Source organism: Bos grunniens, chromosome 1 (assembly GCF_055505025.1).
Source record: "Bos grunniens cultivar Pamir isolate PY7600 chromosome 1, Bosgru_T2T1.0, whole genome shotgun sequence".
Lineage (NCBI taxonomy): Eukaryota > Metazoa > Chordata > Mammalia > Artiodactyla > Bovidae > Bos > Bos grunniens.
The window spans coordinates 65,407,870-65,435,432 of NC_141165.1; the positions used below are offsets into that span (position 1 = coordinate 65,407,870).

Genomic DNA, 27,563 nt, shown 5'->3' on the forward strand with positions numbered 1-27,563 from the left:
ATTTCATTCTTTTGCATGTGGCTTTTGAGTTTTCTCAGCACCACTTTTGAAGAGACTATCATTTCCCCATTGTATATATTTGGATCCTTAGTCATAAATTAGTTGACTAAACATGTGGCTTTATTTCTGTATTCTCTATTATGTTTCATTTACCCATCTATCAGTTTTTATGCCAATATAATATTGTTTTGATTACTATAAACTTTCAATAGAATTTGAAGTCAGAGAGCATGGTGCCTCTAGCTTTTTTTTTTTTTTTTTTCTTTCTTTCTTAAATTGCTTTGTCTAATTGAGGTCTTTTGTAGTTCCATACAAATTTTAGGATTATTTGTTTGGTTTCATTTAAAAAATGTAATTAGAAATTTGATAGTGGTAGCATTGTATCTATAGATGACATTGGATGGTGTAGATGTTTTAATAATGTTAATTTTTGAAGTCCATGGACTATCTTTTCATTTGTGTATTCTTCAATGTCTTCCATCAACATAGTATAGTGTTCAGAACTTTCACTTCATTGGTTAATTTTGTTCTGAGGTAATTTTGTTGTTGTTGCAGTTGTAAATGGGATTATTCTCTTGAAATATCTTTCTTATAGCTCATTATTAGTGTTTTAACAAAGCAACAGATTTCTGTATATTAATCTTGTATCCTGCAACTTTATTGAATGTATTTATTCTAACATTTTTGTGTGAGGCCTTAGGTTTTTCTATGCATATAATATCACATATCATCTGTAAATAATGACAGTTTTGCTTCTTCTTTTCTGATTTGGTTGTCTTTTATTTTCTTGCCTAAATGCTCTGGCTAGGACTTCCAATACTATGTTGAATAAAGTGGTGAGAGCGGGCATTCTTGTCTTGTTCCTGACCTTGGAGGAAAAGTTTTCAGCTTTTCCACTGAATATGATATTAGCTGTGGGATTTTCAAATATGGCTTTTATTATTTTGAGGTGTATTCCCTTTCTACCCACATTTTTGAGAGCTTTTTAAATAAAAAATCAATCTTAAATTTTGTCAAAAGTTTATTCTGCATTTATTGAGACAGTAATGTAATTTTTTTATTCTTCATTTAATGTGGTGCATTAAATTGACATTTGCAGATGCTAAACCATCTTTGCTTCCCTAGTCCCACCTGATCATGGTGTTCAATTCATGCATTATTGAATTCAATTTGCTAACATTTTGTTGAGGATTTTTGCATCTATTGTCATCAAGGATGTTGGCCTGCTATTTTCTCTTTCATGTGATATCCTTCTCTGGTTTTCTGTGGTTTTGGTATCAGAGTAATGGTTGTCTCTCAAACCTTTGTGATTGTCCATGCAGCCTATTTTATTTTTAATAGCTCCTAGTATTTCAGGGTGTGCCAAGATCAGACAGTGTCCTAAAGGGGAGGATTTTAGTTAGCACCTAAATTCAGGCTGGTTGGAAGCCAGATTCTCAGGCAGCAGCTTTTCAAGAATGCAAAGAAATATATTCCTGTGGGACTATAAACATAAACTCTGCTGGCTCCCAGAACAAGGTGATCTGGAGAGGTTTCCTGGGCAACAGTCACCAAATTTGGACCTCCAGATAACTGTATAAGCTCCTTTCTGGGAGATTCCAGTGAGTGGTAGTGGAGACAGAGCAAGAGTACAAAATGACATTTCTCAGCCTACATGCCCTGAACGTGTTTCCATAGCCTCTAGATGTGTGCCAAACCTGAATCCTGCCCCTCAAGCTGAATCCCCAGGACTACAGGTAGGTCTCTTTCACAGAAATTCCAGGCATGTGTTTTATACTACTCTCTGTTCAGTACCTTGGGAGTGATAGTGTCAACAACTGTCTCTTTGATCATAACAGTCCAGTAAGACCCGAGGATGCAAGTTCCCCTGGCCACCACACCCAGATAATCCAGGGGTATTCCCTATGTGGCCGGACACTTTTAAGAACTCCCATCTGAGAGAAGCTGATACTCCGGCGTAGGACAGAAGAAAAGCAAGAAGATAGTGCTTTCCCTTGGGGATCTCAGGAAAGGTCTATAGTTGACCTATAGTTATGTGTTTAATTAGAAGCTAGACTCAGTTCGCAGCTCTGATGATAAACTTCTAGGCTTCTTTCACAGGAAGACTGAACTCCTGGGTCTGTTGCCTCTTGCTGTGCTTCTTGTTTGGGATTGATAACTGGTTAATAACTTTCTCCATTGGTTAGTGTCCTCTGGAATCCATAAGCATAAGCTTTGTTGGCCATAAAAACTGGGCAATGTAGAAGTGTCTCTTGGCTGCAAAAGTCAGGGCACCAGAAGAGAGTATATGCTTCTTTCTGAAAGATGAAGCTGGATGATGCAGAGGGGGAGAATGCAGAAATTGCATCCACTGACTTGTGTTCCCTGAGAGGAGCTCCGTAGGTCTCCATAAGAGTGCCAAACCAGAAACCTATCCCTCAGGATAAAGCTCCTGGACAAGCATATAGACTTCTTTCTCAGAAAGCCAGGAGGAGCATTTCAGTCCACTGTCTGTATAGTGCCCTCAGAGTGGTAGTCAGCTAAGAACTGAATCTCTGGTTATTAGTTCCAGGGCCCCCAGAACATGAGCCCACTTAGCCTTCAGAGTCAGGAAGTTAAGAGGTGTCTCCTGGGTGGTAGCTGCAAAATCTGGGTTACCAGACATTAAAAATGGTGCACCAGACATGTGGAGGCTCCCCTCTGGAAAACAGTGGCACTCGAGTGAAGAGGAGGTAGAATGTGAAGTGGCACCTACTAGCTGGAGTGAGGCCGAGACGTAGTGCATAGATAGTATCCATCAGAAAAAAAAAGGAGAAATCGGAAAAAAGAGGAAAATAATAAAAAGGATAGGGAAAATGAAAAGAGGAAAAAAGAATAGTGCTCACCAGGTTTAACAAGCAGAGGGTGAACATGGAAGATGGCACCCACCTACTGGAACATAAAGATAGCACCCACCAGAAAGGGGGAAAAAAAATAGGTGGCACTTTCCAGGTTTAGCAAAGCAGAGGGAGACCAGGAAGGTGGCACCCACCATCTTCTATCCCTGAAGAGTATCCCCACAGGCCGCTGCCTCTCAGCACAGCACTTCAAAATGAGGAAATGAGTCTCTTTCACATAAACTCTGGGTGCTTTTCAAAGGGTGCTTCACTGCTGGGCTTTGGAGTGTGTGAGTCCACACATGAACCCTTAAGTGTTTCTTGGTTCTCAGGTTTCCAAGGTAGCTCAGCTGGTAAAGAATCTGCCTGCAATGCAGGAGACCTGGGTTTGATCCCTGGGTTGGGAAGATCCCCTGCAAAAGGGAACAGCTACCCATTCTAGGAGTATTCTGGCCCAGAGATTTCCATGGACTATATTGTTGCAAAAAGCCAGACAGGACTGAACAACTTGCACTCCACTTTACTTTGGTTCACAATAGCTCTGATCAACTGGAGGATATGAACCCTGTTGTTCTTCAGAGTCAGATGTTTTGGGAGCTTATCTCTCAGGTGTCAATCTTAAAAGTTAGGGAGCCCAACATGGGGGAATTAACCTTTGCTCTTCTGGTAGAGGTTCCAGGTTTTGACTTCTCTCCCAAATGTGGGTTACAAGGCCAGGGGTAAGGTCTATGGTGAAATCATGTCTTTACCTCTCTTTCCCACTTCAGTGCAGTTGCCCTTTCATTTGCCTGGTGTGAAGGGGTTGTTCTCCTAGTTTGGGGGGTGGTTTTCCTAGAGAAAATTGTTTCTACATATCTGTAGATTAGATATTTCTATGGGAGGAGGTGAGTTCAGGATCTTCCTATATCACTGCCTTGAACCAGAACCTCTGTCGTATTTTCTAATCTGTTCCATTTTCAGTGGCTAAAAAATTATATTTTTCACTAAAAGACTCCTAGTATTAACAGCACAAACTTTGTTTAATTGAAAAAGATTTTTATTTTGTTAAATGTTTGATCCCCTTTGTCTTCTTTTAGTGGATCTTAAAATTGAAGATGCTGTAGGGAACAGGATATCAAAGAAAGCATGTTGTCTGTTCCTAAATCAAACTGGAAAAAAAATGGTTTTCTGATTTTGAGATAGTGTGCAGTATATAAAAGATATTACTGAAGATGAAAGCAGAGAAAAGCATTTTGTTCACTGCAAAGAGTCTGGAAGAGATGCTATATTCCTTCTATCCAATTACCACTAAAATAGAAGTTCATCTTCCTTAAAGAGCAGAAGCAGAACCAGTGGGTGTGTATATTATAGTTTAACAGACACTCAAAAAAGACAAAATTCTGTCTGAAAAATGGCTACTTGTCTTTTAAAATGTTTGGGGCAATTGTGCTACTTATGCAGTAAAGAAATGCAGTGCTTTGGTAGAACTTTTATTTCTATAACTTCAGAAGATCAAGCATAGAAAATTGGTTGTTGTGTGCCTATTACTGTATTACATGATCAGCAAAAGATTAAGTACATTTGAATAGATTGAAAATTAGTCATACAGTTTATTTTTTTAATGATGATACATATTAATTGTTTGGATATACATACTGGGTGAAAGTGAAAGTGTTAGTCACTCAGTCATATTTGATTCTGAAATCCCAGGGACTGTGGCTCACCAGGCTCCTCTGTCCCTGGTAATTTCCAGGCAAGAATACTGGAGTGGGTAACCCTTTCCTTCTCCAGGAGATCTTCTCAACCCAAGGATCGGTCTCCTGCATTACAGGTGGATTCTTACTGTCTGAGCCACCAGGGAAGCCCTCATATTTGGTAAATATCTATAAATAGTACAAGGTCCTCATAAATAATGGTAATGAATATTTGTGCCATAAAACCCAAGCAAATTTTTTCACTTTTAATTAGATCTTGAGTACTTGTATATACCATTCACACAGACAGCTTTCTTGCTGTTCAAATTTATTTGCTCACTTATTTTTCTAGATCTGTAACAGATGCTAGGATTGTAGAAAATAAATCATTTCCACTGTTCTGCGATCTTAGTATGTACCTGATAGAAATTTAGGAAAACTTGTGCAATACCATATAAAGAATATGATCATGGAGTCATAGCCTATATGCTGTAATAGAGAGATTTTTGCACACATGTTGATCTGGGACAATTTCACTTGTGCACCTGTTGACCTATCATCTTGACAGATTTAACACTTAACCTGAATTGTTCTTTCTTACTCTCTGACTTCTTTCTTTCCTTCACCTCTTCCTTTAGCAAAATATTATGTTACATTAAAATAAGTCATAATTGGTTATATTAATATGAAGTGGCTACCAAAATTACATCTCTTTTTCTCCACCTCATTTATACACAAGGTAACATGGAGAGTATCACAAGAAGAAAAAATGGATCTTTTTGATTCTCAGTGGTAGTGGGTGAAAGATAAAAAGATTTTTAGAAAGATTAAAAATTTTAGAACAAAGTTTAGCAATTTTCATTTTAATATAGCATGAAGAGAAAGAATCTTAACCTATGAGGAAAATCAAGAAACTGGAAAATAAGTACATTAAAATTGTTGTAACAATTTTAAAGTTCTTTCTCTTCATGCTATATTAAAATGAAAATTACTAGATTTTGTTCTAAAATATTTCTAAATCTGTCTTAAAAAATTGCAATATTAGTGACAAAATAGGGTAGATATCTATAATGGACAAAGAGTCATTTCAAATTTGTCAGAAAAAAAACTAAACAAACTGAAAAGAAAAACTAGTCAAACACTGAATAGGGTGTTTGTGTTGTGCTTAGTCGCTCAGTCATGTACAACTCTTCGTGACCCCATGGACTGTAGCCTGCCAGGCTCCTCTGACCATGGGGATTCTCCAGGCAAGAATACTGGAGTGGGTTGCCATGACCTCCTCCAGAATATCTTTCCAACCCAGGGATTGAACCCTGAGCCTGTTCAGGATTGAACCCTGAACCCTGATTACTGTCTGAGCCACGAGGGAAGCCCATGAATATTTGAGTGGGTAGCCTTTCCCTTCTACAAGGGATCTTCCTGACCTGGAAATTGAACTGGGGTCTCCTGCATTCCAGGTGGATTTTTTACCAGCTGAGCTATCAAGGAAGCCCGAATATGGTGTTTATATAAGAGCGAATCTTTGTGGTCATATAAAATGTGAAAAGTCACTTCTCAAATTCTGTAGCTGTCAAGGATTTAGTAGTCATTCTTCTGATAATATAGTGTGTTTAAAAGGAGTAAATAAAAACACCTGTATAAGAATATTAATTTCATATTCTTAAAAAATCCTAAAATTTAAATTAATGGATGTCAATATAAGAATGATTGAATATCCATGGATTACCATAAAAATATAAAATATTAATTTTGCAATCAGTAGAAAATGACAATGATAATTAAAAACATTCTAGATGACTTAGAAGATTTCCAAGAGTTAAAATTGAGTTTGATAAGCAACATAGAAAAATGTGTATATTTGATCTTTATCATTTTTATAGTAAAACAGTTTATACATATATTTCTACATATATATTTGCATGTGTATTATGTGTGTATTTATGTTTTAGGAAAAAATATTGGTGAATACACAACATGTATTACATAATTATATATTCATAGTATGTATGAAGAGAACAGAAGCTGTTAATATGGAGTATAGAATAGAGTGATGTGAGTGGACAGGAGGAAGGCAGAACAAACCAAAAAAAAAAAAGGACAAAACAAGAAAAGGAAAATTTTAAAATGTTACGTAGAAACTAATTACATGATTCAGATCAGATCAGATCAGTTGCTCAGTTGTGTCCGACTCTTTGTGACCCCATGCATCGCAGCACGCCAGGCCTCCCTGTCCATCACCAACTCCTGGAGTTCATTCAGACTCACGTCCATTGAGTCAGTGATGCCATCCAGCCATCTCATCCTCTGTCGTCCCCTCCTTCTCCTCCTGCCCCCAATCCCTCCCAGCATCAGAGTCTTTTCCAGTGAGTCAACTCTTTGCATGAGGTGGCCAAAGTACTGGAGTTTCAGCTTTAGCATCATTCCTTCCAAAGAAATCCCAGGGCTGATCTCCTTCAGAATGGACTGGTTATATCTCCTTGCAGTCCAAGGGACTCTCAAGAGTCTTCTCCAACACCACAGTTCAAAAGTATCAATTCTTCGGCCCTCAGCTTTCTTCACAGTCCAACTCTCACATCCATACATGACCACAGGAAAAACCATAGCTTTGACTAGATGAAACTTTGTTGGCAAAGTAATGTCTCTGGTTTTGAATATGCTATCTAGGTTGGTCATAACTTTCCTTCCAAGGAGTAAGCATCTTTTAATTTCATGGCTGCAGTCACCATCTGCAGTGATTTTGGAGCCCAGAAAAATAAAGTCTGACACTGTTTCCCCATCTATTTCCCATGATTATGTATGTATATAAAGTTAAATAATAATGATTTAAAAAGAAAATATTAATGTTTCGGCTCATGGTTCCTAATCCAGTGTTCTATTATTCTATACTACTCATAGACATTTTTTTAAATATCTTGTTTCCAGATGTGGAAATATTGGAATATTTGTGACTTATCTACCTTTAATATTACACTAATTATATAGAAATGGGATTTTTTTTTTTTTACTTATTGGCATTTTTCATGATTACTACAGTTGACTAGTGTTTCAATAACAAGGCCTACTGTTTTCCATGTTGTAAAATTTTATTCACAGGAAATTAAGTTTAACAGTTTAAATAGAAAGGCCCATTACTTCTGAGAATCCTTTATATTCTAACCAGGATAGAAATCCCTTAATTAGGCCAAAGGATTAAAATTGTAAAAGAGAACAATTTATTTCAGTAAAGCTGAGGGGTGGAAGAGAGTGCTTCAATTTAAAGTGATACACATTTTAATTTAATCTATTGAAACCACCTAGGAAAAACAACAAATAATCAAGGATACTCCAGAGTCTTTATTACATTTTATGCAAGAGTTCAAAAATGCTCTTGGGGAAGAGCCACTTCAATAATAGTCAGAATTTGAATAGTGCAAGTTTGGAGGAGAAGCGGTCCAGATGGACATAAGTAATAAAAGAGATCCAAGGGGAAGTAGCTCAGTGATTACCTTTGATCTAAGGCCAAAGTTGCCTGTTGAATCTAGTATACTCTATACAGAGATGTTCTATTTGCCTTGGTTTTAGAAACACGCCTCTGTTTTATGCCAAAGTAATCCGGCACGTAAAATATTGACAGGTTGCATTTATTACAAAATAATAGGTGGGCCAGTACTTACCTTTTGTGATGCCAGACATACAATTCAATCACTCACCAAAGTGTTCTGCTTAAAGACATTGAAGTAGCCATATGTTGGCTATTATTTTACCAGGATATTTGATATTATTCAGACATATCCGTGGGATAACTATTTCAATTTTTTTTTAAAGAGTAACTGAAAGGACATTTTCTTACTCTCCCTGAAAAATAGTAGTGGTTGAAGTAGAATAGATAAAAACACATAAATCTAGAATATTATCTGCAGTAGTCCAATTTCTACATAGTATCTATGCCTATTAAAGAAAGCAAACACTAGTCTGTTTAAAATATATTATGTATCTACACACTAGGGAACTACCAACTGACAGTCACATTGCTCTACAAGAGATAATTAACCAAGCCATTGTAAGATTAAGAAATGAGTTACATTTGATTAATTTGTTTAAAAGAAAACAAAGCTAAAAGGGTCCATTTGGTTTAAATTGTGATACAGCTTGATTCTACGGTAAAAGCAAATCTGAAAACATACATTTCTTCTTTTGGAGGAATCATGGGGGAAAAATATATTTCCAGGTATAAATAATGACATACCTCAGGAATTTGGAAACCCCATACATTGTTGATAATTTCTTCTTCCCTTTTATCCCTTCTTTTCCCCCTCTCTTTCTTCTTTCCTTCCTATGTCCCTTCTTTATTATCTCCCTAAATCAACATTGTTTTACTGATCACTATAGGGATGTTTTAAGTCAGCTTTCCAAGAAATGAGCTGCTGTTTAAGAAATTTAAAAGACTACTTATTTCTACACTTATAAAAATAACAAAAGAACTTCTGATTTTAAAAATTCAGGTGAAATATTTGAGCAATGACAGAAGACTGTGTGATAATTGACAACCCAATGCCAAGTGTTTGGAGGACAGGTTAGTGAGAGTTGGCTGGTCTGGACGGAAATGTCTTCTTCTTGCAGGTGAGGGAAGTAGGTGGGGATGGTAGCAGTGAAGCATGGCAGTGATGGGCAGGGCTGGCAAGAAGAAAGTGCAAGCTTAAGGTAGAACATACTCTTGAGTGCTTGTGGTATACCTGTGCTAAGCAGTTTATAAGCATCAGTTTTTATTTTTACCATCTCAGTGAAGTATGAATGGTTTTGAGGCATCTGAGTTAAAACTTGTCCCAGGTCTTGTATCTGGACAGTAGAGAACAGATGTCAGGCTGGGGTCCCAATTCCTCAGTTAGTGTGGGGCGATGCCTCTGAAATCATCCAACAGAATGAAAATATTCTAGTAGGTCAGATTAGAAATGGAAGTGGAGACAAGTCTGTTCCTAAACCTCAGTGCTGAAAAGTAGGTTTGGCACTTTACCTTAGAGACAATAAGGGAGACTGGAGGTAGCTGTAGGGAAGTTACATCATCAAAACACAGTTTCTACTTCCCGTGTCTGTAATACAGTAGTGGAGCTCACAGGAGAGCTAATGCTGTCTGCTAGTCAACAATTAGAAACTAGTTATCTGATGCCTCATAATCAAGTGAATATCCACAGCTATTGAAGGACTGAGACCTCTGCATGATACATAACTACTCATGACCTGAGCAGGAACAATCTAGATAGGTACTCTGCATTTATATAGTGTATGTAGTACATACAGAAGACAGTGTGATGGATTAAGCAGTGGATGGGAACTGAGTAGTCAGTAGGATAAATAATAAACATTTTATAGGGATTATCATCTTTAATCATAGCAGCCTAAAAATGTATGTGCATTATTACTTCCTTTTTCCAGTGAAGCAACTGAAGTTTAAAGAGCTTTAATAATCTGTCCAAGGTTGTTCAGTAAGTGACAGAATAGAGATTCGAATGCATTTTTCTCTCCAGAATCACAATTTTATTTCCCATTGGTGCATTCCCACTTCTCATAAGAAGTGGAATATCCCATTTACTTAACAACTCTATATTTATACACTATAAGAGGGAATTCTTGAGATAAAATCAAAATGCAGTTTTCCATAATGATTCTATAAAAATACTAAGAAAAAAGACTCAGTGAAAATTTGAAAGTAGAATCCAGTTATCATTTTATAAGAGATATATACATAATAAAGCTAACATGCTTATTTTGAATAAATAAAAAATTATTTTTTAAACCAAATGTCAAGACATTTTGAGAAAAAAAAACATTACCTTTATATATAGAAGTTATGTTTATTATTGTCATCTGACAGTATTTCTGCCTAATAAATTAATGTGTTGAATTCATAATTTAAATAAAATATCACAGAAAATTTTAACACACTCTTTGGAAACTAGTCATTGCCATTGTGTTTGCTTTCACAGTGGAGCTGGAATTGGTTGTGTGCCTTTCAGATGAAATATCTTTTATTAAAGGATGACTTCCTGACAGTTATTTATCTTGAGAGGCTATAAACCTTTGGATTAATTGCATGTTTTGTACAAATGTCAGTTACTGATTTTGTTTTGATGGATCTATTCATGTCCTCTTGGAGCTTTAGGTGAGTTAAGGTATTGCTTACCATCAGTCTTCTTTGTCTGACCCCTGAAAAGTAAAAAAAATCAGTTGTCAGGAGAAAACCATTTTTTCTTATAGAGTCTTGAAGAGACAACAAACATATTTTTGGGCTGTTTGATAGAACTACAGGAGTACAGATAATGAGAATGAAACTGAAATGAGTTTTGCTCATTCTTACTGAACTGGGAACTTTCTGTAGATACCTAAATGAAATTTAATTAATAAGGATATGATTACATTTGCATACACTCCTTGTTAATTTAAGTCCTAACCATTAGAATTTGAAAAAAAACAGTATAGAACTTCTTGTGTGTTACTTTGGATCCATATACATAAGTGTTGGTTTTGTTGTAGTGTTTACTCCACAATGCACAAGGTGTGTAACGCATTTCTGTCAAGTGAAGAGGAACTAAAAAACCTCTTGATCAAAGTGAAAGAGAAGAGTGAAAAAGTTGGCTTAAAGCTCAACATTCAGAAAACGAAGATCATGGCATCTGGTCCCATCACTTCATGGGAAATAGATGGGGAAACAGTGGAAACAGTGTCAGACTTTATTTTTCTGGGCTCCAAAATCACTGCAGATGGTGACTGCAGCCTTGAAATTAAAAGATGCTTACTCCTTGGAAGGAAAGTTATGACCAACCTAGATAGCACATTCAAAAGCAGAGACATTACTTTGCCAACAAAGGTGCGTCTAGTCAAGGCTATGGTTTTTCCAGTGGTCGTGTATGGATGTGAGAGTTGGACTGTGAAGAAGGCTGAGCACTTAAGAATTGATGCTTTTGAACTGTGGTGTTGGAGAAGACTCTTGAGAGTCCCTTGGACTGCAAGGAGATCCAACCAGTCCATTCTGAAGGAGATCAGCCCTGGGATTTCTTTGGAAGGAATGACGCTAAAGCTGAAACTCCAGTACTTTGGCCACCTCATGAGAAGAGTTGACTCATTGGAAAAGACTCTGATGCTGGGAGGGATTGGGGGCAGGAGGAGAAGGAGGGGACAACAGAGGATGAGATGGCTGGATGGAATCACCGACTTGATGGACATGAGTTTGAGTGAACTCCGAGAGTTGGTGATGAACAGGGAGGCCTGGAGTGCTTCAATTCATAAGGTCACAAAGAGTTGGACACGACTGAGCGACTGAACTGAACTGAACTGAACTAATTCTCTACATGTTGCATGCAACTTTAGATAATACTTTAGATAATGTTTTCTTATAATTAAGCTCATTAAGTGGTTCCCAGTGACTATGACTCTCTTCTTCCCAAGTTGAAGTTACTTGACATCTGTATGTTGCTGTGCTTAGTCACTCAGCAATGTACGACTCTTTGAGACCCCATGAACTGTAGCCCACCAGGCTCCTCTGTCCATGGGGATGCTCCAGGCAAGAATACTGTAGAGTGTTGCCATGCTCTCCTCCAGGGGATTTTCCCAACCCAGGGATCGAACCCAGGTTTCCCACATTGAAGGCAGATTCTTTACTATCTGAGCCACCAGGGAAGCCCAAGAATACTGGAGTGGGTAACTTATCCCTTCTCTAGGGGATCTTCCAGAATCAGGAATTGAACCAGGGTCTTTTGATTATGGGCAGATTATTTACCATCAGTCAAATCACCATCATAGTCTCTGAGGTTAATCACTATTTAGGGGAGATGAAGTATTTTTGTTTTGAAGCATAGATTATTTATAATGTGTTAATTTCAAGTGTACGGCGAATTGATTGAGTTATCTATATACATATAGATACATACACATATTATTTTTCAGATTATTTTCCTTATAGATTACTAAAAGATATTGAGTATAGTTCGCTGTGCTATAGAGTAAGTCCGTGTTGTTTACCTATTTTACATAGAGTAGTGTGTCTGCCTTAGGGCTTCCCTAGTGGCAAAGAGGTAAAGAATCTGCAGGTAATACAGAAGATGCAGGAAACCTGAGATTCATCCCTGGGTCAGGGAGATCCCCTGAAGGAGGGCATGGCAACCCACTCCAGTATTCTTGCCTAGATAGTCCCTTGGACAGAGAAGCCTTTAAAGCTATAGTCCATAGGGTCACAAAGAGTCACACAAGACTGAAGTGACTGTTTTTGCTGCTCAGTTGCTCATTTGTGTCCCACTCTTTGTGATCGCACAGACTGGAGCATGCCAGCCTTCCTTGACCTTCATCATCTTCTGGAGCTTTCTCAAACTCATGTCCTATAAGTTGGTGATGCCATCCAAGCATCTTGTCCTCTGTCATCCCCTTATCCTTCAACCTTCAGTCTTTCCCAGCATCAGAGTCTTTCTAATGGGTCAACTGTTCACATCAGATGGCCTAACTATTGGAGCTTCAGCATCAGGCCTTCTAATGAATATTCAAGATTGATTTCCTTTAGGATTGACTAGTTTGATCTCCTTGCAGTCCAAGGGACTCTCAAGAGTCTTCTCCAACACACAGTTTAAAAACATCAATTCTTCAACACTCAGTCTTGTTTATGGTCCAACTCTCACATTCATACATGACTACACATTCATACATGAATACATAGCTTTGACTGTACAGACCTTTGTCAGCCAAGTAATGTCTCTGCTTTTTAATATGCTACTGGGTTTGTCATAGCCTTTCTTCCAAGGAGTAGGTATCTTTTAATTTCATGACTGCAGTCACCATCTGTAGTGATTTTGGAGCCCAATAAAATAAAGTCTCTTTCCATTGTTTCCCCATCTATTTGCCATGAAGTGACAGTACTGTATGCGGTGATCTTAGTTTTTTGAATGTTGAGTTTCAAGCCAGCTTTTTCACTCTCCTCTTTTATCCTTCATCAAGAGGCTCTTTAGTCCTCTTCACTTTCTGCCATAAGGATGGTATCATCCACATATCTGAGGTTATTGGCATTTCTCCTGGCAATTTTGATTCCAGCTTGTGCTTCATCTAGCCCAGCATTTTGCATGATGTATTCAGAGGATGAGATGGTTGGATGGCATCCCTAACTCAATGGACATGAGTTTGAGTAAACTCCAGGAGTTGGTGATTGACAGAGAGGCCTGGCATATTGCAGTCCATGAGGTCACAAAGAATCAGTCACAACTAAGAGACTGAACTAAACTGAATTCTGAATATAGGGCTTCCCTGATGGCTCAGCTGGTAAAGAATCTGCTTGCAATGTGGGAGACCTGGCTTTGATCCCTGGGTTGGGAAGATCACCTGGAGAAGGGAATGGCTACCCACTCCAATATTCTGGCCTGGAGAATTCAATGGATTGTATAGTCCATGGGGTTGTAAAGAGGTGGATGACTGGGTGACTTTCACCTCACTTCTCTCTGTATAGAAGTTAAATGAGCTAGGTTACAATATACAGCCTTGACATACTCCTTTCCCAATTTTGAATCAGTCTGTTGCTCCATGTCCAGGTCTAGCTGTTGTGGCTTGACTTACCACAGCAGTACTGTGGCCACTGCTGAATTTTCCAAATTTGATGGCATTTTGAGTGCAGCACATTAGCAACATGCATGTCACTGACCACATGCATGTGTGTGTGTCTATGTTAATCCATAACTCCTAATTTATCCCCCTACAACCCCTCTATCTTCTTGATAGTCATGTTTATTTCTATGTTTATGAGTCTGTTTATGTTTTGTAAATAGGTTCTTTGTGTCATTTTTTAGATTCCACCTATAAGTGATATCATATGATATTTGTCTTTGACTTACTTCACTTAATATGATGAACTTTAGGTCCATCAATGTGGCTGCATATAATATTATTTCCTTCATTATGGCTGAGTAATATTGTATTATTTGTGTATGTGTGTGTGTGTATGTATATATGGGTGTGTATATGTGTATATACACACTACATATTCTTTACCATCCATCTGTCTGTGGATATTTAGCTTGCTTTCATTTCTTGTCTATTGTAAATAATGCTGCAGTGAGCTTTGGGGTGCTTGTACCTTTTTGAATTAGCTTTCTAACAATCTTTCTGAATCTCAGTTTCTTCATTTCTGTTTCAGTACACTTTGCACTGTTGAAATACATATCAATAAATTATCATTATTACTTGTGTTAGTCCATCAATAATCAGAGAAGTATCATCAATATGTTTGCATTTCTCCCAAGTTAATATTATGTCTATTTCTTCTAATAAAACTCCAGTCTTGATGCATCACTTAGTCTGTGCTCTCATGGCATTTTTGTCTTGTATTTCTTAATCTTCTCTACTTTGAGACTGAAGAATGCTCCAGATTTATAAACTCATGCAGGAGTCTTGCTACCTGGAATCTCATTATCAGACGATTGACTGCTTACCTGGGTTTTTGCACATTGTCCAATATTATGTTTCTTATCACCAGGCTGTGGCCACCTCTCAGGCTGCCATAAAGATGCTTAGAGAGTTCTGGCCTCAGGTATTCTTCAAGTAATGCTCTCTAACTACTGGGTCAAAAGTCATTTTAGTTGATGACCTCTCTCATTCTTAGAAGTAATATGGTTGTCTGCATACCTCTGATTCAATTCAGCTCTTGATTTTTTGCATACAGGCCATTCCACTCTTGTCCCATTGAAAACATTTCAAATAATCTATCAATCTGGTCCTGAATGTTTTTTATAATTAAAATAAATTTTTTGGATAGGCTAGGTAGTAAGACTATGAGGACTGCTTTAGTCAGACAGGCTAGTTGGTAATAAACATATTCCTGGAGAGAAGTGGAATTATCTCTAAATAGAATGATTTCTTTTCTATTAATTTCTATGACATGATAACATGTCAGTTGATTCTTAATGGATGAATAATTTTAGTGCCAATTTGTAATCATCTTTCCCAAAGATAACTTAAATGCATTTTCCAGCCTGCCAATAATCTGTCACAAGGGTACTGCATGACTTCTTATCTGATTTTTAAAATTCTTTATTGGTTTTTAGTTTGACAAGAAATAGTATAAGTGTAGTCATATGAAAAAGATGACCACTTATGAATATTACATGTCCTGATTGCCATTCCCTCATCTTTTCATGTATACCAATGGCATTAATATTAAAACAAAATTAGATTCTGCTGTGGCCATTTTCTTTAGCATACTTGTCAGTGCCATTAGTTTACAGGAAATAAAATGAATTGCCTCAGACTTAATGAGGCCTTAAGAGAGTATATATATATATATAAACACTTTATTTAAAGGTAAATGCAAATAGTTGCAAAGAGTTCATGGAAAGGTAGATAAATTATTTACAGTTGCTTCCTTTCTAGAGTATATATTTTAGGAAGAGAGGTCAAAAAACTAAAAACCCTAATTGGGCCAACTAGATAACAAAACATAAAATGCTAGAGTCCTAGGGACTGAGGTACATAGTGAACTGAAGGGCTCATGCTTTGTCTAAAATAGCCAGGCATCCTCCATCCTCCATCCTCCTTCAGAAGCGGAAATTCCAGACCAGTGATATTAGATCTTTAAATTAAAAGATGTGACCAGAAGCAAAAGGAGAAAAAAGAAGAATAAGAAATTCTGGATTTTTTAAAACTTCTGATTCTGAATGTTAATAAAATACAAGATATAGGAACACCAAATGTTGATTCATACACACTTTAGGTATTTTATATATTGTTAGTTTGTATTGTCTACAATATAATTGAATTCAAAAAAAAATCAGAACAATTTTGTTCCTTTCATATCTCTCTGTTTATACATGTATTGAATACAGCCCAACATGGTACATATAGCCTAAACCTACAGAGAGAGGTCTAGAACAATATAGATATAAGGGCATTTCAGTTCTTTGAGAGAGATATTGAGGAAAATCTGCCCAGCAACAGCATATGCACATTTCCAATTTGCTGTCCTCATATAAGCTTTGTTTTTCTAAAAATAACAAGCAAAAGAAGCAATTCTGCTTTGCATGACTTTCTTGCTTAGGACTCAAATTAAATGTTTTTGTTCTGTTAGTTTCATATGGGCAGAAAATTAGTTCAAGTGTGTATATTTTTAAAGACTCTAAAAATGGTCTGCTGGTCAGTCAGGAAAAGTAATGCTAAAGGTGGAAATTAACAGAAGTTGCTTAGTTGGTACTTATTTCTCACAGTTAGCTTAACAGAGTTCACTATAATTATGTAACATGATTATGGCTATGAAAAGAGCAGTTGGGTGACTATAAGAAAAATCAGAGCTCTGATTTTAACGATATACCAATTTAAACATTATGTGGCCAAAGGCAACCATGAACCTATGTGAAAATAGGTGTGTGCCCATATTTCAAGAATTAAAACAAGGATTTGGAGTAGTGGGCACTAAAGAATTACGTGTTTTCTTCTATTATGTTTGTGTCTTTGTCTTCATTAGAGTTCGTTAGGAAATCCCAAACCCACTGGCTAATAAGAGAAACTGAATCACAATTTGTATATATAGAATGCATAAAAATGATGAAGACTAAGGAAAGGGCAGGGGGATATTTGTGTTAAGTATGTTTAATGAGTAGCCTGACCAAGTTTCTGAAAACTATTATGTATATTTCACTTCTTTGCTGGCTAAATTTTTAGGATAAAATGAAGCATACTTTATAGTTGTTTCATGTATTATGTACTTCATACATTATGTAAATGGTTACAAATATTAAATAATGTTCATGTGATATGTAAATATTCCATAGTAGATAATTAAAAGTATATTCATTAAAAGAATGTCTATTAAAAACTCATGTGATATAGTAAAAAATAGCCAAAATGCTTATCAGAGGGTTCATGGGATGTTTTCTCCAATACATTTTTTTTTCAATCATTTTGTTCTTATTTTTATTATTTCCTTCTTTTAAATTTCATTTGAGTTTATTTTGCTGTATTTTTCTAAAGTTTTGAAATTGAAGTTAAATCATTAACTTTGTTTTCTTACATACTTGTTTAAGGCAATATGTTTTTCTCTAAGCACTGCTTTGCTGCTAAGTCACTTCAGTCGTGTCCGACTCCGTGCAACCCCATAGACGGCAGCCCACCAGGCTCCCCCGTCCCTGGGATTCTCCAGGCAAGATCACTGGAGTGGGTTGCCATGTCCTTCTCCAATGCATGAAAGTGAAAATTGAAAGTGAAGTCGCTCAGTCGTGTCTGACCCTCAGCGACCCCATGGACTGCAGCCTTCCAGGGTCCTCCATCCATGGGATTTTCCAGGCAAAAGTACTGGAGTGGGGTGCCATTGCCTTCTCTGAAGCACTGCTTTACTGCTTCCCAAAAATATTGCTATGCCATGTTTTATTTATCATTCATTTAAACATATTCCCAATTTTAATTTTATCTTTAACGTATTGATTACTTAGAATTATATAATTTCCAAGAAACTGGAATTTCTACTTATATTTTTATTATTGAATTCTAGCCTAACTCCACTGTGTTCAGAACAAAGAGTCTGCATGATTTTAGTGTTTTGAAGTTTGTTAAGACTCACTTTTTATGGTCTACCATATGGGGATCTCATAAATGTTCCATGTGTACTTAGAAAGTTATTGGGTATGGTTTTCTATGTATGTTATATTGGTCAATTTTTAAAATTATTTTGGTCATCTATTCCCTAATTTTTCTTTTTCTGCTTATTCTATCAATTACTGAGAGAAATTTGTTAAAATTTCCAATTTTGTGAATTTGAATATTTTATTTGTACTTTCAAATTTTGTTTTGTGAGTTTTAAAGCCTACTTCACTTAACTAGAGATAGAGAGTTTTGTCTCTTTGGCTTAACTACTTACTTGCAGCACACACAAAGCTGCCCTACAGTAGACACTCACTGGTTATTTGAGTAGGGGGTGAATGAATGTGAGAATAAAAATAGGTTTCTAGTGACAAAGTCCAAAAAAATATGCATGGGATAGTACAGAGTGACATTTGACCAACTGCCAAAGATGTTAAGATATTTTGGCCAGATTTTGACAGATGGAAGCTTTTAAATTTCTTTGTGCATAGTAGATATTCAGTGATGAGAGTACTATTCTTTGTATTTTACTTTATCTGAGAGCATATTAATGAAAGTATTAGTTGCTCAGTCATGTCCAACTCTTTGAGACTCCATGGACTGTAGCCTGCCAGGCCCCTCTGTCCATGGGATTTCCCAGGCAAGAATACTGGAGTGGGTTGCCATTTCCTTCTCCAGGGTATTTTCCTGACCCAGGGATCAAACCCGAGTCTCCCACTTTGCAGGCAGACTCTACTGTCTGAGCCACCAGGGAAGCCCTGGGAGCGTATTAGCCTTCTTCAGTTGTATTAGCATCATCAGTATTCATTCAGTGGTATCAACCTACACACATCTTTAACCAAGAAATGTTCACCATTTCTGTTCTTACTAGAAAGAGTACAATTCTCTGAAAATTTGCTTACTCCTCTGTCTTCCAGACTTGATGTTGTCAGCTTGCTCTACCAACGTTCATTAACTGTCATCTCTATATTCAACTATTTGGCTTATGTAAAGGCAGAGAGACAAATTTCTAGATATTCTCTCTTGAAACTTGGTAATTATTCTATTTCTTTTCTAGGCCCATTTTAATTTAATTTTAAATTACATGTATAAATAGTATGTGGATATAAACCACTTAAAACAATGACTGGCACTAAGCACTCAGAAAATGTTGGTAGTGGTAACAGCATAAGTTCTGTGACTATTATGCATATTTGTATTAAAAAGTAGTTGAATTGTGAACTCAATATTACCAAGGTAATACCATGCTTTATTACCAGGAGAGCATTTTCCTATTATTAATTTTTTTATATTTTCCTATTATTATATTATTATATATTATTTTCTTGCATTCTTTTGTTAAATTTTGCTTGTCTGTGTTTTCTCCAGTAAATATACATTAATTGCATAATAAAAAATAAAAACTTTGAAAGAGAGATGATTTTAATTTTTCTTTGAAGAATAGGTAACCAATAATCTGAGCTCCTTCTAAACTTAGCTTTTGTTGTCTCGTATACAGGGTTATTGTTACCATCTTTCTAAATTCCATATATATGTGTTAGTATACTGTATTGGTGTTTTTCTTTCTGGCTTACTTCACTCTGTATAATAGGCTCCAGTTTCACCCACCTCATTAGAACTGATTCAAATGTATTCTTTTTAATGGCTGAGTAATACTCCATTGTGTATATGTACCACAGCTTTCTTATCCATTCATCTGCTGATGGACATCTAGGTTGCTTCCATGTCCTGGCTATTATAAACAGTCCTGCGATGAACATTGGGGTACACGTGTCTCTTTCAATTCTGGTTTCCTCAGTGTGTATGCCCAGCAGTGGGATTGCTGGATCATAAGGCAGTTCTATTTCCAGTCTTTTAAGGAATCTCCACCCTGTTCTCCATAGTGGCTGTACTAGTTTGCATTCCCACCAACAGTGTAAGAGGGTTCCCTTTTCTCCACACCCTCTCCAGCATTGTTGCTTGTAGACTTTTGGATCGCAGCCATTCTGACTGGCATGAAATGGTACCTCATAGTGGTTTTGATTTGCATTTCTCTGATAATGAGTGATGTTAAACATCTTTTCATGTGTTTGTTAGCCATCTGTATGTCTTCTTTGGAGAAATGTCTATTTAGTTCTTTGGCCCATTTTTTGATTGGGTCATTTATTTTTCCTGTATATGAGACAGCAAAAGAGACACTGATGTATAGAACAGTCTTTTAGACTCTGTGGGAGAAGGAGAGGGTGGGATGATTTGGGAGAATGGCATTGAAATATGTATAATATCATATATGAAATGAGTCGCCAGTCCAGGTTAGATGCACGATACTGGATGCTTGGGGCTGGTGCACTGGGACGACCCAGAGGGATGGTATGGGGAGGGAGGAGGGTTCAGGATGGGGAACACATGTATACCTGTGGCAGATTCATTTTGATATATGGCAAAACCAATATAATATTGTAAAGTTAAATAAAATAAAATTAAAAAAACAAATAAACCAATAAACAGCTTTTTCATTATGTTCCTTTTTTTTAACTGTTAATGATCTGTAGGAAAGAAAGAAAATATGAAAAATTGAATTCAGTGTCTAGAATTCAAATGTGTGTCAGTATATTTAAATACCATGAATTTACTCAGAAGAAGAGATGATAAATAGGGCTTAATAGTTTCAACTGTGAATCAAATTAAATCCAGGTATGTATTGTGAAGTAGTTCGTGTACTAAAGTAGATGTTGTTATTCTTATTTCAGTACTTGGGACAGATCATTTAGGAAAGGAAAAAGGGAAAGTAAAGTAACCTTTATTATATCCCTGGGGGTTCTAGAGTCTGTGCTAAATATGTATGTACATTAAAAAATATGTACATACTTTACATATGTATTTAATGGTCTCAAAAAAAAAAAAAGTAACATCTTACTATTCAACAGATTACCATGTGGAAATTGAGGCTCAAAAGATACTCATATGTGCAGTTTCATATAGCTTATATACAAAAGCCAAAATGTAAGCCCTCTTTTACTGAATTCAGAATCCGACATCTTTACTCTGTGTTCTCCTCCTCTCAAAGCTACTGTCTCTCCCCACCAACACCCACTACCCTCTACCAATCTTTTGTTGACAGTTGGTTGTCCAATTATGTAGATGAAGTATGTCAGAAATATCACCATCAATGCTGCTCATTTCTTCTCTAGCAATAAGCCTCTTTTCTTATTTCTTCATGTATACAACAGAGGTGAAGCTTCTAAATGACAGCTTATTCAAATATCTCAGTTTGCAATATGTTTTTCTTGTCATAACTCTAATTTTCTATTATTTTAACACTTACTTTTCATTTTTCATTTGTGTTTCCATACTATTATGACTTCCAATGACCAAATATCTCTACAGATTGATTTCAATGCATTTCATAAAGATGGGCATATTAGTAGTTGTTTTTCTCATGATTTATGTGATTTACCATGTAATGCATATCATTTAATAGAGAAGATTTCACTCTTGAGTGCTGAAATGAATATGCTCGTGAAAGGTAGTCTTGATTAACAGTGACAAATAACACAAATTCTTACTGATTCTGATTATTGTCCTCATGTAGACATTATCATTCTTTGTGCTGACAATAGCTTTAATGTATTTGTAGTGTCACAGAAAGATAGCATCTAAAAGTTATTTTTAAAATATCAGTATATTAATTCCCCTCATTATATAATGTTATCGTTTGAGTCGACCTTGCTGTACTAAATATTTAATTTACTATACTGGAAAATAAATGAAAATAAGTATCAATTATATTTTCAGTGTAGTCTTAACAGTATATTAGTAAAAAAAAAAAAAATTACCAATTATTTGCTGTGGTTTCCACTTACTAGGGCTTCCCTGATAGCTCAGTTGGTAAAGAATTCACCTGCAATGCAGGAGACCCCAGTTCAATTCCTGAGTCAGGAAGATCTGCTGGAGAAGGGATAGGCTACCCACTCCAGTATTCTAAGACTTCCCTTGTGGCTCAGCTCGTGAAGAATCCACCTGCAATGTGGGAGACCTGGATTTGATCCCTGGGTTGGGAAGATGTCCTGGAGAAGGGAAAGGCTACTCACTCCCTTATTCTGGCCTGGACAATTCCATGGACTGTATAGTCCATGGGGTCACAAAGAGTCAGACACAGCTGAGTTACTTTCACTTTCACACCACTTACTAAGCACAAGGAACTGGAGTTGGGTTTTCAAGATGCATTAAAAGGGATAAGACTCAATATTTGTCCTTAAAAGTTTATTTTTTTAGTTTAGTGAGATACATTGATAATTTTGTGTTAATGTCAAGAATAAGGAATCAAGTTGGTGTTTCAGGTACTTTAAAATATTCTCAATAAAAATGATTATTCTGAAGCATGGAGATCAGTCATTTTTATTATGATCTTCTTGAAATGGAATATGCTTCTCCCAATATTTATTCATTGAATTATACAGTTGTTGGTTTAGTTGCTAAGTCATGTCCAACTCTTGCTAATCCATGGACTGTAGCCCACAAGGCTCCTCTGCCCATGGGATTTCCCAGGCAAGAATACAGGAGTGGGTTGCCATTTCCTTCTCCAAAACCAAGAATCCATGTTAAATTTTAGTACCACCCAAGTTTATGTCATTTTCACTAGAGAACAAACAGATGATATTGAAGACTTATAATGTCCTACTAATTGGATTAACTTGTGTGAATTAACTTTTAGATTTAGTTTAGATAAATAAGGTGACTTAATTGGTAAGTGATTTTTGACAACTATTTTCCATAAAAACTAGAGAAAGAGTCTCTAAAGCCAGGTACTATTAACAGTAACATTCTTGTGCAGGGATGGTACATTTTGTAAAAGCTTATTAGCTTTCATGCCTTGCATTAGCCTTCATTTTGTTCACATTTCTTCTTTCTAAAACATATTTTTAAACGTTTCATCATGAGATAGTGCAATATATAGTCCAAAATATACACAGTATTAACCAAAGATGAAATTATTTCCTATATAAATGTGTGTAAGGAATGAAAGATGAGAAGTTATACCACTGAACTCTTTCTAAATTTTTTTTTTAATTCAGGTAGTAACAGATGTATTGGCAGTTTTATTTCTGTGTGTCCTAGGTTTTAGTCAAGCTTATTTTACTATTTGTGTCATATCAAGTTAAATTAATGAATCGAGTATTGATTACCAGCTTTATGCTGGAGATCACCAAGCATGGTATCTTGGTGATCTTGGTGATCATCTGTGCGCCTTCCATAATTTGCAAAGCAGACCGCTATGCTCCATGTTCTCCTTGATCATGAGGAGGTATTAAGGTCTCTTTCAGTTGATATACTTCTGTGATAGCTTTTTTTAAAAAAAAAAATGTGGTATATAATAAGCAGGCAGGTTTTTTTTGTTTTGTTTTGTTTTGTTTTTTTGCCTTCATATGGTTCTCAAACTCTGAACTTTGGGCTTCTGTATTCTAAAAATAGTTGTTGTGATTTCCCTAAGTCTTATTTTGTCATGAACATAAAGGCCACTTTCCTCTAACTTCACACCATCCAACTTTTAATTACTTTACCCAAATATTATTCTTTATAACACTCTACATTTTCATTACTTTTGGAAAGCATCAAAGTTTAGAAGACTATCTGCTCCTTCTAAATGGCGTGGAAATCTAAAATACAGTGTAGTGGAGAAGAAATCTGACTTACCTAATCCGGGACATTATACAACTTAGTTATATTACCTGACCCTCAAATTTCTTATTTGTAAAGTGGTAACAGTAGATACGTGAGGATATTTTTGCAAGTTGATTATGCACAGTGTTTTCAGTCTCTATAGTAGACATTCAGTACATGATTTACTGTTGATTTGGCATTTTAGAAGGAAAAAAGTAGTGGGGCACATAGTCATGCTTTGTTTGGCATGATGTTAATGGCTGGCTGGTGAGGAAGGTGAGGGGATGATCCTTTACCCTCCTAACTACTTGATTTCTTGCTATTATGTGTGATATAGCTTTGCCATGCATTTTAGTCTTAATATTTCTAAAACAAAACTGAGATAAAGTCAATCTGTGCTGTAGCGTCTTGAAATTTACTGGGCATATACAGTGCATGATTCCGAGAATTTTACTACATTGAATACCCAGTCAAATAACTTTAAAGAAACTTTTGACTTCTTAGTATGTGCAAAATATCAAACTGATACAAATATGAGTGTGTGTGTGTGTTATTGGATACACACCTAAGAAAATCTCAGTGAACATTAGTAAATGCGCTATTTGTTTTCTGTGTATTGTGTGTGTTTCTTTAGAGGTTTTTCTTTGACTGCTCATTTACAGTAGAATCTTGGCAGTCCCCCTTATACTAGGAATACTACATGCATCGCTTCTTCCAATTCTAACACCAGTGTTGCTCTGCGGCTCATCCAGTAGCAGGTGTTGAACATTGATATAAACAGAATTTTGTCTAGCAGAGCTATAATCCTCCCATTTCCAGTCTCTACTGGCCAATGAAACACTAAAGCCAAGCTTACTTCCAAATTCAAGTCTAAGGCATCACAGTTCATTTGCTTCCTGCCAAAACTATTGGCCCATGGAAACTCTTATTTTAAAAATTAAAGCAGAATGAAAGTTTCTCTCAAATTTCATGTGATTTTAGGTGACACACTCCTAACTTTTCAGCTTTCTCTGAAATTAGTAAATTGAGATTATTTTGCAGTTAATTACTTAATAATATTTCTCTTTGAATATAGCAAACTGCCTAATTATAACAGAACTGTTCACCATGTATCTCAAAATATTTGGGGGGGGGAGTTCAGAAAACTGTAAATTCTCAAAACTTGGGCATTTTAACATTCTAAGGGGTTTGGAATGATTAGTAGATAGAATCATGAACCAACCATTTGTATCAATAAAACTAATTTATGTGAAACAATTTAGATTTAAAGGTTACATAATTTTAGAACACATTACTCATATAGCTTCCTTAAATCTTTTTTCAAGGGGAGTGGTGCAGAAGGCAAGACTCATATAAACAATTTGATAAATTTAAAACAACTTGATTAATTTTAAATTATATTTTAATTTAAAAAGAATTAAAAGTTAATATTAGGAAGATTGGCCTCGAAGAGGTATTTATTAGCTTAATTATTTGGAATGTTGGCAATGGCACCCCACTCCAGTACTTTTGCCTGGAAAATCCCAAGGATGGAGGAGCCTGCTAGGCTGCAGTCCATGGGGTCACTAGAGTCGGACACGACTGAGTGACTTCACTTTTACTTTTCACTTTCATGCATTGGAGAAGAAAATGGCAACCCACTCCAGTGTTCTTGCCTGGAGGATCCCAGGGACGGGGGAGCCTGGTGGACTGCCAACTATGGGGTCGCACAGAGTCAGACACTACTGAAGCGACTTAGCAGCAGCAGGAAATATTTATTAGGAAATGTTTCTTCAATCATTTTCTAAGGGCTGATATTTTTATAACTATGTGTATAACAAAGCTTTGTTAACATAACATATAACATATTTGTTATATTGATATAGTGGTATTCAGAGTACTATAATACATGTTCCTTTAAATACAGCTAACCACCATAGTATGCAAGATTTTGATAAGATAATCTCTATCAGGTAGAGATAATGTATAACATGGTATATCGATAAATATTGAAGAAATATTTATAACGTAAGTGCAGAAGAAGTAGGATTTGTGTCCTGATTCTTAACTGTTTATCCAGATTTTTTCCCTCTTATATGTTATGGGAATAGTAATAAGTCCTTATAAAGGCTTCATATCTAATACATAGAGGTAGGTGCTCAAGTTTTTGTAATTCTAATCATAAGCTTGATATGGAAATTGATACATGTATTTTAATATTAATATGGTAGAGAAAAAATAATGAAGATATTCTTGAGGAAGAACAATTAGAGGACTTGCCATTCTGAATATTGAGCCATATTTTAAGGTAATAATGATTTCAATGGAGTATTGCTATGAAGATGGATCAAAAAGAATGGAATTGACTAAGGAGACTGGTCACACCCAAAGACATGTAGAAATATATATATAAATGAAAGAATTGTTATTGCACATGAGTGAAGAATGTAGCAATGGGAACCAGGATGATTATTAATACACACAAAATAATATTGGGTAATATTACATTCATTTCTATCACACCACACATACACACACACATGCATAAATATTCCAGGTAAACACTTAAATGTGAAAACTTAATTCTTTAAATCTTTTCTGAAAATAACTTCATTACCTCAGATTTGAGACGGATTCATAAAAATGTGCAAACCATTACATTGTATTAACAACAACAACAACAACAACAAAACATGCACACAAAGGCTTTCTGGAGCAAATGACACCATACTGTGGCCAGAGGATGGTACCATATGTTCTATTCAATAGAAACAAGAAACCACAAACCTCAAAAATTGCACATTAAGATTATAAAATTTTATTTCATCATAAAACAAGACATTGAATATGAAAGAGAAACCAAAAATTGGGAGAAGGTAAGTACCCTGTTGTTGTTCAGTCACTAAGTTATATCCTACTCTTTGCGGCCTCATGGACTAAAGCACACCAGGTTTCCCTATCCTTCACTATCTCCCGGAGTTTGCTCAGACTCATGAACATTGAAGTGATGATGCCAACCATATCATCCTTTGCTGCCCCCTTCTCCTCCTGCCTTCAATCTTTCCCAGAATCAGGGTCTTTTCCAATGAGTTGTCTCTTCACATCAGGTGGCCAAAATATTGAAGCTTCAGCTTCAGCATTAGTCCTTATAATGAATATTGAGTGTTGATTTCCTTTAGGATTGACTGGTTTTGTTTGGGGGTTCTTAAATAAGTACTGAGAAAAATAATGTGATGGGCAAAAATAATAAAAAATATCCATACTATTAGGTAATAGTTTAGATAGAAATGTAATGTTTATAGGAAGATAGATACATTTTTTTTGGCCAAAAACCAAAAAGAGCTGGTTCCTTTATATTCTAGCCCCAAACAAAGCAAAACTTTATTAAATTTTAACATTTTAATTTCCTATGTCTCATTCCTTTCCAGGCTCTATGCATATTTTTAACCACAGTTTTTCTGGTTTCTAGGATGTCATAAGCAAAAATAGTATTACTATGGACTTGGAACAGGTATAGAAATAAATTTACAGACTACACAGCAAGAATACATGAAAATTAACTTCATATTGGTTTGACAGTATGTGGTTGGCTTTAACAGGATATACTGATTTTACTGCATATCATGATTTTCATAGCATCATATAATTTGACATGTAATTTGTATCAAGATTTGCCTCTAAATCATTTTAAATAGCAATAGCTGTGTATTAATCACATGACTTTATATGTAATTATGTTAACTACAATACATAACTGTCTCAGCCAGCATGATCACTCATTTTGGAGCCCAGTTTTAAATAAGATTATGTTGATGTCAATAGAAGGATCAGAACTAATAAAATA

The 27,563-nt window shown here is 36.0% G+C and overlaps 1 protein-coding gene across 10 annotated transcripts in view; it reads left to right on the forward strand.

Annotated features, from left to right (window-relative positions):
- NAALADL2 (N-acetylated alpha-linked acidic dipeptidase like 2) overlaps window positions 1–27,563 on the forward strand; it is a 1,274,580-nt gene that overhangs the window by 541,888 nt on the left and 705,129 nt on the right. The window lies entirely within an intron of this gene.